Raw genomic sequence first — 16717 nt, forward strand, 5'->3', positions numbered from 1 at the left:
TGCTAAGAGAAAAAATAATCAGTTTACAGATAAAAAAACATTGCGAAGAAAAGAGCTAGGACGAAATGAGAGGGGAAACGCAACTCTGTTTCTTATGTAACATCCAAAGACGCAGGAGAAGCAGCAAATGTCTTGCAGACTGCAAGACAATCCAGAGAAAAGCATTCAGATTTTGCAACAATGCTTGTTCCGATTTAAAAAATTTTAATGCAACAACGTTCTCAGTGGTTTTTTTGTTGATTGGCGCAGTTTTTCTTTAGTCCCCTCCGCTTTGTTTGTTAAATGTTTCTTAATTAACTTTTTTGGGTTTAGTCTTAGTTAATAATGTGTGCTATCTATTCGCTGCTTTATAGACTCAGTTTTACTTGGCTTTCAATTTTTTGAATTAATACGAAATAAATTAAGAAATCGTGTATTAAAGTGCGTAATTTGAAGGCTTTATCACTCGATTCGTGACTTTTGTTCTTCCATTTTTGTCTCCTCGATCTGGATCTGTTGACTCGAAGTGCTAAATCTTTATTTGCCTCTATTTGTCTTGTATATTTAATGCTCTGAAAATTATTATTTTCATCTTGCATGTAACAACCTAAACAGGCAATTTCTAATGGCCTTTAAAGGAAATGTACAAAATTTTAGAAACGCCAGAAATTCAAACTTGTAAGCAAATTGCGACCATGAGTGTAAAAAGGCACAAAGAATATTTTACTCAAGTCATTGGCCCGTTATACAAAAGCAAATACATGGTGTCCCAAATAGGCGTAACTTCTGGGGGCTACTTTCATATGTACCAATTCCTCCAGGCTGCATGCTCAGAATAGCTAAAGCATATTTTCTGGGCAAATGTTTTTTTACGTACTCTACTCTAATTTTGGCAGTTTTCCCCGCATGTACGGTGCTGATTTCGCGGTAATCACTTTTCTGTTATCGGAGGCGATTCCCCATCAAAGCCGTTGACAAGCCGCCAAAAAAGCGCATCGGAAGGCGACGCAAGAAGCCCATCTCCGATGAGTTAACGACCTGCAGGAAAAAACGCGTGTGTGTTTCAGCATTGCCCATTGCGGGTGCATTTTTTGATCAGCTGCAGGGCAACTTTGAAAATATTCATCGTCTTGTTCTGTTCGCTCTTACTCCTCTGATCGTTATTCTCCCGGCCTATTATTATTATTTGGGGCATTTTTCGGTAGCGAGTGCTCAACTCTCGAACGTCAAGAGCCTTTTTCCAGCCAGTCCGATGGCTTTTTAAGAGCCATTCCCTATGCGTTCGGCCTATTGTGGACAAGGAAGTGTCTGGCAGCAATCCGGTGCCACACGGTCGGAAATAAAAGTCAACCGACAGGCGTCGATCCTCCAATTTGCCTGCGGGTCCCTGATTGTACTAATTGGAATAATTGACTATTAATGGCCAATTCGTTTTTAGATCACAACTTTTTCAACTGTACGCGCCGAAATGAGGCCATAACTGGACTGCCAAGTCCCTGGACAAAAGCTTCAACTTACAACAGTACTGAGTGATTTGTTGGCGAAATTCACTGCAAACGAGAAGGAATATGGGCGAGACTTTATATTCACATTCGTTTTCGGAAAATTTTTTAAAAGTCTTTGAAAAATAAACGCTTCTAGTTGAACACGCGTAGTATGCCTGTAGAGTGTTAAATATGAAAAAATTGCCACAATATCGCATAATAATTCCCAAGAACTCGCTGTTTTAAAGGAAAATGAGTGACAAACTTTTCGAAACGGCTCCTCTTAACCTGGCCTAACCTTATCGGTCGGTGGCTGAAGACGTTTGGAAAACCGCATATTTTTAGCCTTGACAAACTGAACCTCTCCTGACAAGCATAAACATAGAAAATCGTTCATATCTTGCACGAAGCTCGGTTGAATGTAATTCTAAGACAGATCCATGCTATAATAACGTCCCTAGGACAGGTCTAAATTTAAGACCGGATGTGCTAGAGATGTCGTACATTAAACCACTTAATAAGATTTTGCGAGATATAGTGTAAGATGGACTGGGGAACAGGCCCGAACTTGCCATTCATTTAAGCCACTTAAAAGGGCAACTTACTCCCTCTTAGAAAGTTGTATTCCACAAAAAGTAATCGGTAAATTCTAATTCGGACACTTTGCCAGTAAAACCCCAAGTAGTTTTGATGGCATTCAAGATGAGATTGATGAAAATTACTTCGGCATGTCGGGAAACAAAAATTTTATTTAATTAATGAAAATGCGGATAAATTATCTCGTGGAATTGATGGTTTGCCAGGCGCAACCAAAGCTTGCCAAGATTGCGACATAAATTCTGTTTGATTATTGTTTGCACAGGGATTATTTTTTTGTACAAAAAAGTCAGATTTGATGATTGAGTGTTTGGGAAAAACGAAAAGTGTTCATACAAAAATCTGAAAATGTCAGTTGAATTAATTAGGACGCTGTATCCGGATCCAATCCTGGAAATTTGCATACAAAAGTCTGGCCAGTGGGATGCTTAGAATAATCCGAAGAATTCGGCCGAATGTGGCAGGAGCAATTTCAGAATCTGTGAATGAACTTTGGCAAGGTGTTCTTCCGGGTGCAGAAAGAACAGCTTCGAACGCTTATGAATGAACATGTTGAGGACACATTTAGAATTTGACAAGCTGGCATTTATGAGGGAAAATTCAGGCGAACTTTTGTGTGCATGGAAAAGTGATAATTGGCCATTATTTTACAGTTGTATACAATATAATTTTATTAACGGATTTGCATAAATATGCAAATCTAGCTAATAACCTATTAGTAACCACTTGATTTAATAAACGACCGTTACTGTAAGGCGTCATGGAACAAATTTACTCCAGTCGTTAAGGTTTATTGTTTTCGTGTGCTGTTGCGGCGATTCTCAGGCCTTTTCCGGATCTAAAACATCAATATATGAGGATTTATCTCAGCGATTCGACAAAATGCATGCAACTTTTTCTCAGTTATCAAATTCCCATTACAAAGAGCACCGCGCATTGTTTTCGAATCAACACTTTGTTAATCTGATCGGCGCCCCTCGGACGGTTTTTCCGCTCAGCACTTAACAATATCAAGAACCAGTGAAAGATAAGTTACGATTCAAGTTGCCGACACCACACAAGTCAAACAACAATTAAAATGCTTATCAACCATTGCAAGCTACATTTCAACTCAGCTTGGTAAGAATTCGGGAAAATGCCTGCTACAATGTACGTATATGTATATTTTACCAAATCCGCTAATCGACAAACAGGAACACATAACTTTACAAGCGACAGGTTAAGGTTGAAGCAAGTTTTTCCGCTAATCTAAGTAAAAATAATGGAAAATAGAGGCAAAATGGGCATCATTTTCTATAACTGGATAAAAAAGCAAAACACCTAAACCCTAAACCAACTTGAAATATTCGTTAGGTGGTAGTTTTCACACATAAGGATGCAAAAATAACGCCATATCTCAAGTAGAAATACAGAATATTTACAGCTTTTCCAAAAAAAATCGAAAATATTTCATAATCTTTGCTTGTATGCGCTTGTAGCAAACACGAAGCCTTCCCTTTCATTCTCAAGAACCGATAGAGCTTTGGATGTATTTCGCGATCTATCTAAGGCGTCTGACTGTTGAAATAATCAAGCAAGACATCAGAAAATTTCCAGTTTTCACTAGGCTTTGGAATTGAAATTCAATGATGCCAACGTTCGCTTTACTAATGCCGAGTTTTCAATAGTCAATTTCAAGCGAAAAAACATGAAAATTCATCAATTCCCCTCGTTGCACGTAATTATGCACCTGTTTTGATTTGTGTACATAACTGGGATAATTCCGAAAGGCGGGGTCCATAAATGGACCCCAACAACGTTCTTTATTGTTTTTAATTGCAATTAGGCGGTAAACTGATACACAAAGGGAATCCAGCTTGTGCCATTAACGATGTTTCACTTAAATATTTACGAGCCATAAGTGAATTCCCTGTTGTTAGCTGCGCTCTCTCGCCTAGCTCGAGCGCGATTTCATTTTGTCGTAAAAAACATGTAAATTCGAAACAATTCCCCGCATCTGATCGTTTGCATTCCGACATCTAATTTTTGTCAGCCTCTCAGTTTCGGCATCGGCCCGCGCTCTTTCATCAATCAATCGGGAATGCTTCCAAACAGAAGAAACAGACGAAACAACAAACAACTTGACAAATCTGTTACCGGCCTTGTAACTGTCGACGAAGAGAATGCAGCTTCTTATTTCATTGCTGCCAACACTTCCGCAACTCCGTCATGAATTAGATTAATGAATCGAATTGTTTCGAACCGAGCATTTGCATTAGGAGGCAGCCGAAGAATTGACGGCTCTCAAATTAGAATAAGCAAAAGTTAATGAAGATTAAGGTGCAATTTGATCCAAATAAAATGAGGGAATTTTTTAAGACCGTTAATGTTTTTTCAATTTCTAACTAAGAAGCGAACTTGACCGCTACCCAAAACCGCCTAGCAAAATTATTATTTGGTGTATTCAACGTCAAAGAATAGTTGATTTGTGTCTGGAAACCCGAGCAATAAACTGCTCGACAAAATAAACGTTACACGGATAAATTTGAAGTAATTTTGGAACTGGATAAAGTGACTGCTGTAAGCTGTAAGCAAATTGATTTCCTTTTAAAGCGTTATTTGCAAGTATTTTTCGATAATTTAATGTTTTTGCAAAAAAATTACACTTTTTCGTCATATTTTTTCCATTTGAACTGATTATCAAAATCTAAGTCTCATGTTGAAATTAAAGTTTCACAGTAGACTTGAGAAAATGTATATACAGGGTCGTACAAACGAACGAAATATTTGAAAATGAGCTTCTCTTTAGTTGAAAGCCTGCTAGAATCACAGCTTTCGGAGGCAATTCTGATTTAATGTATATCGAATTTTCCTCCTAAATTGTCTCTGAAGTTTTAGCTTCAATATGCGCTGAATCGCTGCAAGACCAAAAACTTTGTTTTTTTGAGACCACTCTGTAAATGAAAGAGATGGTCAAAACATTAAGAAACTGTTTGGTTTACCTTTAAATTTTTAGAGTTGAGATCCAAAAAAACTTCAGTTTTGTCCATTTAGGAGCATGTCAGATTTGTCAAAATTTGCATTGTTTTATTTGCCGCCCTGTAGAAAATGTATCAGAAATGCTGAATTTTTATTAAAACACCGACTAACAAAAAAACAAATGTGGCTAAATAAGGCTTCAAACAGAAACCAAATCGCTGTAAGCAATCAGAATTTATCCAGTTCCCAAGTTATGGCAAATTTTGCCGTGTAACGTTCTTTTTGTTGAGCGGGTTAGTTACACGATACAACCGTGACTTTAAAAGTTACAGACAAAATCTATTTTTGACTGAAAACCCGGTTTTTTTAACTTAAAACTTCTTTAAAACTGTTATTTCTTTGTGAAACAATTGTTTTACTCTAAAGATTTCCATATATGTATATTCAACCTCAGATTAATTCCAGAAAAATGGAAAAAAATGGTCCAGCTCTAATCTTTACTCGAAGTAAGAATGGCGCTCTTTTAGTTTTGTAGCTAACGAACAAAATTCCCGTTATAGATCAAATTTAGAGCTAATTCTCAAAATACTTGGTAAAAGCAGTCGATTGATGCCGATAAACCTCAAGTCTTAAAAAAATCAAAGCAATCAACAGAAATTTTGAAACTACTTCAACTTCCATAACCAGTTGTTTAAAACTGGCTAACAAAATAACATTTTCTTGATTCACTCCTAAAATTTTCACGACCGTCATTGGTGGAAAGATCAAAGCCTTGAGATTTGAATGGAAAATCCTCATTAGAAACACAAATAACGAATTAGATAAAACGAAAGCGAGCACGTTGGTGAAAAAAATGCGTTAATAATTTTTAAATCGCGCATGGATTATTACGGGCTGGTAAGTTAAGAGGGAATCTTTGTGCAGGAATGGCGGGGTGCTGCCAACCGAAAAGTCGTTCAGAGTTTCAGTTTTTGTGTGAGCAGCCAAAAGGACATCACCGAGCCCTGAAAGCTTTGTAAAGTGTATTAAATGCGCCGATGGAAGAGGACTTTTATCTCGTTAAAAATTCGTATCAAAAAGTCGGAAAAATTTTAAACGTTTGTGGATGCTTCCAGGCCTGGCATTGATGATTATTCTTCGGCTCTGCCCGTCAACAATAGGACGTCCCGATAAAGTATAACGTCGTTAATTACGGCCAACTTCAAAGAACGTTGACAATCACCGATTCAAAAATAGAACCGCTTCTTCTGTTGCGCTTCTTAACCCGCCTCACCTCACCAGTTCCGGTAAGAATCGGTGCCAACACACGAGACCCAATGGATAGACCATTTTTTCCTCAAACGCTCTAATCGTCTACTACTGCAGGCGAGTCTAGAGGAGAGTGAGCGAGAGAAACGCAGAAAGATCGAGCTAGAGTGGGCCCCATTTTTTGCCTCAAAAAATGTTTAACTCGCAGAGTTTAGCGTTTAAGGCTCTTCCAAGAAACAGTGGTTTTTTGGCGGCCTGCGAAAATTTTAAAAAATTTTCAGGAAAAATTAACGGAAGCAACATCTAAAGTTCTTACATCGTTGAAAGCGACATCGGCCATCAGGACAATGGAAATCCCACGTGCATGCCTAGAAATAGCAGCGCGTGGATTAAAAGCAAACAATGGCTCAATTGAGCATCTCAACTCGGATTATCAAAGAGATGAACGTTGACTTATGGGTCTGCAGACTTGACATGAAGACATGACATGACATTTGTTGCGTCGTTTCATTAGCGTCGGTTTGTATAATCGTTCTTTCACAGTCACAACAACACTGTTCGAATTGTGGCCGGTACTTTTGAATCACTTTTTCAACTATAGGAGTGAGTTAAGAGTTAAAATCAACTGTTCATATGTGAGTTTTTGTGAGAAATTGACACAAAAATGTCGGGATATTAGCACTTAAACTTAAAAGCACTTACAAAATTGTAATGATTCAATGCCTATAAATAATCACATGAGAGCCCAATTCGAAAAACACTGTTCCAGCTAATTTATCAAAGTGTTACACAAAAGAGTCCATGTCCATCTCGAGACCGATCCACCAGACGTCCTTTTTATAAAACATAACCCTATGTTTCGTGTTTTATTGTGTGTAGCGTTTCTTTGGACACCTGAGCTCCTTTTATGGTTGTCATATTCTTTATTTCCGTTTTATCCTCTCTTTTATACGCGGTCTCCGAGGCCATCTTACGTATCGACAATAAAGGAGTAGAGAACTTTGGCGCATTTTGTCGCCGTAAATATAAAATGTATGGAATAATTTATTTTAGCTGGCTGGCTACTAGACGGTTAAGTGTCCTGGTAACAACGCTTAGTTGCTCTTGTCTCGTAAAAGGAAACTTAGTACCTTTACCTCGACTCGGCAACAATGTGTTTCCATTTTGTAATGTGCAAGTTTTCTTCTAATTGCCATAAAAACCAATGCTCACTAAATAACTGTCAGCGAGCAGTCGATTAACATAAAAAAACCTACTCTTTAACATTATTTACATTGACAAAATTGCATTATTAATCGCATAAATTAATCGCAACCGCCCCGCCTCGATTTTCTTTCGTACTTGTTTAGTTTTTCGAATGTTTTAAATATTAATGAACCAATCTGCATATTTGCATCTTACCTGTGGTAAATTTTCATATTGATTGGAAATTCAAACAAGTTCTCGGTTTGACATCTTTGTGATAATGGAAAATGGCCTTTACCATAGAAGGCTCGTTGACAATAAATTCCATTCCGCTATTGGCTATTTTCCGTACAACCTCGAATACCACGTTTATAATAGTTATATGCAAATATAATTATGTTGTGTAGAATCTTACTGATCAGCCGTAATGGTTAAAAGAACTTAATAATAATTCTTGCAGTAAGTACGTAAGAACTGGATGAGATAATTAGATTTTATCCCACATGTACACCCATCAAGCGAGAGGACTCTAAATCGGGGCTCAGTTTCCGAGCGGAAAGAATTATTCCCATTATTTATTAATCGCTCATAAAACAGCCATATTATTCACACAGACTGTTAAAGGCTAAAGGGCTAACTGGACTAACCGCATTATCTCATGCCGGGAACAACATATAGATTATCCAAGTCCGCGTCCCCTCGTTCCAATTCTGCGATGTATATTTTATGAACATCGCCGAACTTATAATGACGTTCTCCTTGACGCTCTTTGACTTCGAACAAACGTCCAATGTGGACCAAAACCTGGATATTCAGTCAAGGTAATTTGAGGGGAAATTAGTTGCAGTGAAATTCACTTAAAATCTAACTTTCCACACTCGCGTCCATTATTTCTCTCGCACTTTAACAGCAGTAACTGGTCTTTGAAAAACAATATGGAAAAACTCACGTTTTCAGTTAATTTGAACCGGCCAATGTTTCCAATTCTTTAAGTACAATTGGTAAACTTCCAGTCAAAAAGTCGACCCCAAATAAAATGTAGACTCCAATTACATTTGCTTGCAAAATCTAATCAAATCGTCTTCAAAGGTTCCACAGAGATTCATTTGAAAGTAACACGCTTGATTTTTTAGAAACACGCGAAACTTTTCCTACCTTTGTAATGCCGGTTTCATTTTCTCCTCCCTTTCCCAATGGTGTAGAAATTGTCTGAAACAATAAATAAAATTGCGAAAAAATCGCAATTTTAGGCCCTTGACTTCAACACAAAAAAGACGCGCTTAGTCAAATGTTATAGTTTTAGCAGTTTCATATCTGAAAGTTATGGTTTTATCAAACCGTCTTTTTTAATCACCAAAAATCTTAGTGAACAACAAAACACAAACAAACACTGTTTGGAAATCAACATTTATGGAAAAATATCGGAAAAAATGAGAATTCTGTATGATTTTTAGGATAAATTCGGCCGTTTAGTGTGAGGTATATTCTAGAAACTGTAGAAGTTTCAAGTTACGACTTGAACTGGTTCTACAAAAAATCTGTGAAATTGCACTTCTAAAGGAGATGGAGCAGATAAATGCAAACTTCCATTTTTATACTTATTTACAAAGCTGCTAAAAATCGGCTTTTTATGCGATTTTGATGAAAAGGTCGTTTAAGACAAGTCGCTACTTGCGCTGAATTTGAAAATAAAGTTTTAAACAAAAAGAGGGAGCAGATGGTAAAAACTTCCATTTAAGTATAGACTAACATTCACCAAGCAACTGTAAAAGGTTCAAGTTGCTACTTGCGCTGATTTAGAAAAGATACTTTTTTTAAAACAGCGGTGTGTCAGGTGTCTGACAATTTTCAATTTACGACTCGCATTTATAACGCTGCCAAACATGGACTTTTCATACTATTTTGATGAAAATACCTCTTCATTTTCCCGCAAGGCTGTAATGTCAAGGCAAGCTGCCCAAATCTGTAAACCTTTACTTAAAAACTATGTATAAATAGAACTTAAAAAAAAGCGGAAACAGAAACGGTGAAAACTTCCATTTAAAGACTAACATTCATAAAGTTGCCAAAAATTGGCGGGCGATGCAATTTGGATATAATATAATATGGCTGCATCGGACTGTAAAAGTTTCAAGTTGCTACTTGCTTTGGTTTCGAAAATAGAACTTCTGCAGAGAGTGGGAGCAGATGGGTAAAAAGTTTCACTTTACGACTTAGGTACCTTTAAAAACCCGCTAAAAAACGGCTTGTCATGCGATTTGTGGTCAAAATCCCTCTTCATTTTACGGCAGGTAGCTGCTTAAATATGTGACAGGTTCAAGTGGCTACTTGCGGTGGATTTCAAAATAAAACTTCCATTCAAGGACTAACATTCACAAAGCTGCCAAATATTGGCTTTGAATGCGATTTTGATAAAACTTTTTGTCCATGTTAAAGAAAGTGGCTGCCTCGGGCCGTAAAAGTTTCAAGTCGCTTTGGTTTCGAATATTTGGTTCTTTTTTTAAAGTTCACTTGCTTTGGTTTCGAAAAATCCAACTTCTGAAAGGAGTGAGAGCAGATGGGTAAAAACTTTCATTTTGCTACTAACATTTACAAACCCGCTAAAAAACGGCATGTCATGCGAGTTTTAGCCAAAATCTCTCCTCATTTTATGGCAAGTAGCTGCTTGCCATAAAATTCATTTACATTTCAAGTGTCTACTTGCGCTGAATTTCAAAATAAAACTTTTTAAAAGGGCGAAAGGGTGAAACTTTCCATTTAAAGACTAACATTCACAAAGCTGCCAAAAATTGGCATTCTATACGATTTTCATAAAACAACAATAAAACAAATGACTACTACGACCTGTAAAAGTTTCAAGTTGCTACTTGCCCTGGTTTCGAAAAATAAACTTTTTAGAGAAGCGGGAGCAGATGAGTGAAAACTTGTATGTATTTCCGTTTTAAGGCGAGTGGGTGCTAAGGACTTTGAAAGTTTCCAGTTGGAACTTGCTCTCGTTTGGAGGTTGGGCATTTTTGCGAGAGCGAGGGCAGCCGGACAGAAGCTAACATTTTGATACCAACATTTTCTAAGCCTTTACGAACTTTAAGCATTTTAAGCAGATTTTTTTGTAACGCAAAAAGTCAAGAAAAAGGGAGACATGAGACAGAAGAAAACAGCTTTAGAAGATGAACCTTCAAATTCTAGAAAATACATAAATTAGGTACCTACTCTCAGTTTTCCTTGGCCTTAAATTTCATTTTAATTTTCTTAGCATTTTAGCAGCTGTTTTAGTAGAATAAAATCACGGTTTTCCACCAAATTTATCAAAAAAATATAATTTACATACAACCGGCGAGCTAATTCTATAATATAATAAGTCCTGAAACCATCGGTAACTTCCTGATGTAAATTTCCCGGAATCATGAAGTAACATTGAACGTTTGTTTACGGCCTAAAAGCCTCGGAACAGAACATCGTTATAACTTCGCCAATGTTCATAAATTATACATTGCAATGAGCGCGTCGTCTGCGAATTGGGTTAAAACCCAGTTGGGCCTTTTGCCTAACTTAGCTGTAGAGATAATGTGCGCACTCATGCGACTAATGAAACATTTAACATTGCCATCTAGGTTTTAGCAGGCAAAAATCGTTATTTTACCAAAGAAACAACAAAATTTGCCTAAATTATTTACTGTGCTTGATTTGAACATTTCATGTTTAATTTCACTTATCAATTGAGAGACAATTCTTAGAACCAGGAATTTGCGGATTTTCGCTCAGGAAAAGTCTACAGAGTGAAATGCTGTTAGAGCCTTTCGTTAAGGGAAAATTATGAATTTTTACAGCATCCTTAGTAGCAATGCGAGTAAATACAATGGTTCAATCAAAAACTGCTTGTACTTGCATAACAATGCCGTTCCTGAGTAGATGGATGATGGATGCTTTTTAAAGAAGGCGAACGAATATACAGGGTGACTCACTGAGGACGCCACCTTTAATAAGCTCCAAACAAGTGAAGGAGAGCCATTGCTCAAGTCACAAAGATAATTTTTCGCATTCTCTTGAATAATTTTTCAAGAGAGCCTGTGGTTTCCCTCGGGAACTGAAATTAAACGATTTTTCAGTGTCAAGTTTTGCTGACTAAAAAGCAAAGACCAGAAAGGAACTTTGCGGGAACGAGAAATTCCGGGCGCCTATTTTATGCGAAACATTGACGTAGAATGCAAAGGAAAATTGAAAAAAAACCGCATTTGAAACGTGAATTTTCGAGTTATCATTATGGGATTGCAGGAGTTAAATAATTCAGCCTGTCCAAGCTGGCGATGATTTCCCGATAAACATCCGAGTGGACTGCAGAAAAAAAAATCCCCCCGTTCGAGACTGTGCATAGCAAAGACACGGCACATTGTTGCCAAAAGGAAAACAATCAGGGTAATAATTGCGAAAAGGATTACGCAAGAAAGCGTATGATCGTCAGTGTCTTGTGGGAGTCCCCGGAGATGCCCCGCCTTCACAACAATACCAGTTCGCAAACCTCTTAAGGCTCATCTACACGAGTACAATTCGCAAAGTAGGCGGTCTGCACACGTGGTGTAGCAGGGAGGTCCAAAGGCGGGCCCATCGAAAGTGGGGGAGATGCTGCAGCAGAACCGCTGATGCCGAAGCAAACAGAGGCATCTCGGCACGCAGTGTACACGCACATTACTCGTACGTCCGCTGGCGAAACGTCGTGAAATCAGTCCAAGTGGTGCGATCGCAGTGTGTGACAATAGTCTTAAGGCGAGGACCTGAGGCAGGTGACAGGTGCACGAAACGTCGGACACTCGTTGTCGGGCCAATAGAACTCCAAGTAAACAATAGAGCGAGGGGTTGCGCATCGAGTCAAACAAGGGTGCGCATATCCCAGTAGCGAGCCGGATCTCTTTTATGCAGTGCGCCCAGTTTGGTTAACGAACACAGTGGCTGCCGCACATCTTCAAGAGGTTCGCTCACTGGCGAATCTACAGCCATGTGTTGACTCCCTCGCACTGTTCAAGCAGCTTAGGTGAGTCTCATTTTTTCATCTGCATGTTGCCCACTGCAACTGCCCGAAACGTCTACGTCCTGTCCTTAACGATCCAACCAACTCCACAGATGCAACCACATTCTGGCTATATTCTTCCAAAGCAAGTTCAATATACGAAGACAAATTATATGCAGATGCAGACACCCATCGAATATGGGGTCAATTAAGATCACTAGCTAGATGTTTCCAGACTCCTATCCCTTATCGCTCTAACCTACTAGCAACATCACATTTCTTTACCATGTCTTATGCTAGTACCGAGTGTTAATAAGGAAAGTGTCCCTGTTCTCAATTATCTAGCTGACGAGTCAGGTGCTGGGAACAAGCGCCAGCATATACAGGGTGTTTTACTGAAGACTGCCTAAGAGAAAACGATTTAAATGAATGTTTAAATGTTAATTTGAAAAAGGAGGCGCTACGTTCAATCGATCAACATGCGATTTTTCGTTGAGTAAATTGACTTGATCCATCAGTTCAAATGTCTTAGGCAACTATGGTGAATACTTTGTTTCGTTTTGGAGTTCATTCGCACTTTCACCGTGTAATTCAACAACATTTTGACAAAAATCGCCAGTATTGAGGTTGAAAATTTGAAGTTATTGACCCAAAAAATAATGTCATTTGCAGGAAAATGAAATACCTACTTACTTGTCATCTCTGTCGGCGCGGTAGCAAGGCAGGAGTTTGGGAAGTAACCGGTTGGTTTATCAATCTGCAAAAAGATTCATAAAATTCGAGTTATTCTAAATGCAAATTTAATTTTTGGTTAAAACCACCGAAAAATATACATTTGTTGATATTTGTCATTTGCAACAAATTGAGGCCCGTGAACGTTAGCTTGTCTATACCTATACCTATACCTACATATAACTGTGTAGTGGCAGAAGAACAAGAAATAGGTAACTTTGCATTTAAGCAACCGTCGATTGTAAAGAAACTCGGTTGTGCGAAATATGACAATATCGCAATTCAATCATTTTTATGGGCACTTAATAACTGTTAAGTGTTAATTAATCTTAATTCAGATCTACAAAGGCGACTAAAACGGCAAAAAAACTATCCACAAACTACACGCATTTTTTAAATTAAATTCCTCACTCAACACTATTCTATCAAAGATCAAACCTTATCTTTGCAACTGAAGTTTTACCTAATTTGCAAAAATTAATTGCTTAGCTTAAAATCTTTTGATTAATAAAATTACTTGTAGATGCCATTCACGCCCTGACATCTAAAACATGCACGTTCATTCATGATTTAAATAAATCTGCCATCAATTACGAAGTTTGTGGTTTTTGAATTCATCTGAACCAACCGCTTTTAACTATTCGCTTAGCTGGCACATTTTTGCGTGAAGTAAACAGGGAATTTTCGCCCCAATTGCCCAAAATAGAACACTAAGTAACACAGTCATCACTAGTCTCAAGAGTGTGTGTTTTGTGATGTCGAGCCGCTCTTTAGGTCGAGGGTGCATTCCTGATTTAGTGACAATGCCGGAAAACGATAAAAAATTAATGGCTTGGGTTTTGTGAGAACAAGGGCCTGTTCGAAAACACACTTTTATGGAAAGCCCGAGGGAGAGCCGAATGAATTCTTGAGTATGTTGTTAGGGGTGGCTTCCAGACGCTGTTATTAAGGTATTTGTGGATTTCGAACATGAGCAACCTGTTGAGGAACAGGGATTAATTTCCAGCTAGTTTGAGTACATGTGAAACGACAATTTAACAAAATGACGGTGATGTAACAACACTGCAGGTGTTTATGTGTGGGACTTTCTTCTTAAATCGAGTCGAGAAACGCTCGAGCGAAGTATAAAACGAATTCTTTTGTATTTTATCACGAGAAGAACGAGATTTTTATATTTAGCAGGCCTTATAAAGCTGGCTCATCAGCATCTTTATTTTTATTACGCTAGCCCGTTGTCTCGGAAGGTAAATTTGCAGTTGATATTCGGGCTGGTCTTTTAATTGGAACAGATGAGAGAAAAAATAATAGCTTTTATCTTGAGATCGAAAATTCCAAGCTTTCCGGCTTTTATAAGCTTGATCTTGTCGGGCCACAACCAACTGCACGGGCGACCGCCTAAAAACCGCTTATTATTAATACTTTGGCGATCTACAGCTGTTTCAAAAGCTAGACATGTGAATCATGCTTTGTTCGCAAAACAATAATGCGTGGAATTTTTCACAGTCTTGACATTTGTCCAAAATGCATTAAAATTGTGTCATCTCCTACAAATATGTGCTGACAACCATTCTACAATGTCACTCTATTTCCACTCTGAACACCTGACAAATGATTATTACTTTATTTATTGTTATTTAAATTGCTTTCTATTTAGCCTCCTCATCCTAGGGACTTAAGACTTAACGAAATAAACTATTAGTACACTGAATTAACCGGGGAAAATACACAGCACCCTTTCAATAGCTAAAAATGTACAGTATAACAACGCAAAAACTTAGTAAAAATTTTTATTTTTGGTTTAGTTGGCCAATTTTGTTATTTTTCTACTTCACTTTTTGCGATATTTGCCAAAACTTCTCTGTTTAATTTTACGCCTTTAATCTCTTAAAACAGTTTACAAATCGTGCAGGCGTAGCAAAAAGTGTCAAATAATACACACCTGTGAGACTTTTGAAGTGCGACTGCGAGCAAAACAATCAGAAACAGTGTGCATTTTAGTCTCTTTTGAAAACCACATTGTCTGATTTGCTTTGTCTTCTTTGGTCAAGATCGGCGAGTAGACGAGAAATGGAAATCGTGCGATTCATGCAAGAAGTCCGAACCGTGGATCTTTGAAATAATTACACAATTAACAGGTTGTTTTGTGGAGATGCGAGTTTCTTCCAAGGGGACAATTGTTATGGTAATCGCCGGACCGGTTTCGGATTTTGAAAAGGTTGTTCACTTTATAAAATAGCGATACGATGGGAAATAATCAAAGCGTCGCCTTAATGATATGCAAAGGTTTATTTTTGGTGGTATTATGTAATCTATATTACCATATTTATTATTGCTTTCGGTTCATTGTAAAGCCAATTCTAATCGGTCTTAAAATACCGAGATCGAAACCGATAAACCATTATTTAGGTGAATGCATGCAACGGGATCGGTTGAAGTGCGACGACATCGACAGGTTCAGACATTTTGGTCCTTCCCCTCCGGATCCGTGAGTCTTCAGACGGGCTTATGATTTATTGAGGAACCTTTTGGTCCAGATGTTATCCAGAAAACTGAAAAAGCAACCCAAATTCCCAAAGATTAATGAAAAACCACTTGAAGCGGAAAAACAGTGGGAAACCTGAGACCGAACATCGTTCAGGATACGGATTCTAAATGCGAATCTACCTAGTCACATTGTGAAATATGACGCATAACTTTTATTTTCCTGTCGCCCGAAAGAGAAAGGTAGAAACATAACACACATGGTTTCCATTAAGCCAACAAATGTGGATCTAACAATGCTCTGGACTAGTCACATCCGCTTTGTAAAGTAGAACGTGGATTTTATAATGAAGCCAGATAGGTATCGCTGGTAAATCTGGCTGGAAGATTTAAATTTGACTTTCTTTTGGGAGGAATTTGAGTTTAAAAACCCATTGAAATTATCGACCAATTGATCGTCTTTTCAAAAAGTTGCTACTTGGTTGGTTTTCGTCTTTGATTTGTGCCTTTTTCTCCTTTCATTTAGTTAGTGTCCTTCGTGTGTGGTTTGGCTTTTTTGAGTCATTGATTGATTATTTAGTGTTTTGTCCACTTTCTTACTACATTTTTTTATTTAGATTTAAATTGTTTAGGCTTCTGAAATTAATTGTAGTGAACGAGTATTTATAAAATAGTCGACACTATTACTTGTTTGTAAATTTTTTATACAATAATTTTTCATTTGTTCATACTGCTTTATTTCGACACAATAAATCTTTGTTTCTTAATTCTTCACGTGTTTTTTTTTTCTAAATTATTATCACTCATTCATGTATTCCCCATTTTTCGATTTATTCTCCTGCTTGCTTCTCACTTCTCTGATCATTATTCTTACTGTACTCCATACTTTTCAGTTGTTGATTAATCTATTATTCAATTCACTTCACATTTCAGTATTCAATTTCAGAATTTTTCACGACAAGCTATTTTACAGCTTAAATACTTCCGAACAATTAGACGTAAACGAATCTGTAAAATTCATGACAAAACGGAGAATAGAAGACAATTAGAA

General features: G+C 37.6%; 1 protein-coding gene and 1 long non-coding RNA gene across 5 annotated transcripts in view; one reads left to right on the forward strand and one right to left on the reverse strand.

The window, feature by feature from the left end:
* Positions 1-16717, forward strand: part of LOC109539256 (transcription factor Sox-5) — a 100787-nt gene that overhangs the window by 41401 nt on the left and 42669 nt on the right. Inside the window, exon 1 of one of the 4 annotated variants that reach the window (XM_048660567.1) lies at positions 12075-12477. The exons of the other annotated variants lie outside the window; for them this stretch is intronic. The gene's annotated coding sequence lies outside the window, so the exon portion shown is untranslated. Of the gene's footprint in view, positions 1-12074; positions 12478-16717 lie in introns of those variants that run through there. 4 annotated transcript variants of the gene reach the window in all.
* The window catches only part of LOC125502452, a 111601-nt gene that overhangs the window by 39409 nt on the left and 55475 nt on the right, over positions 1-16717 (reverse strand). Inside the window, exon 2 of the long non-coding RNA XR_007280211.1 lies at positions 13147-13210. This is a non-coding gene — a long non-coding RNA (uncharacterized LOC125502452). The remainder of the gene's footprint in view (positions 1-13146; positions 13211-16717) is intronic.

The sequence above is a fragment of the Dendroctonus ponderosae genome, unplaced genomic scaffold (genome assembly GCF_020466585.1).
Source record: "Dendroctonus ponderosae isolate FM_Combo_2020 unplaced genomic scaffold, Dpon_F_20191213v2 Dpon_F_20191213_1, whole genome shotgun sequence".
Taxonomy (NCBI): Eukaryota; Metazoa; Arthropoda; class Insecta; order Coleoptera; family Curculionidae; genus Dendroctonus; species Dendroctonus ponderosae.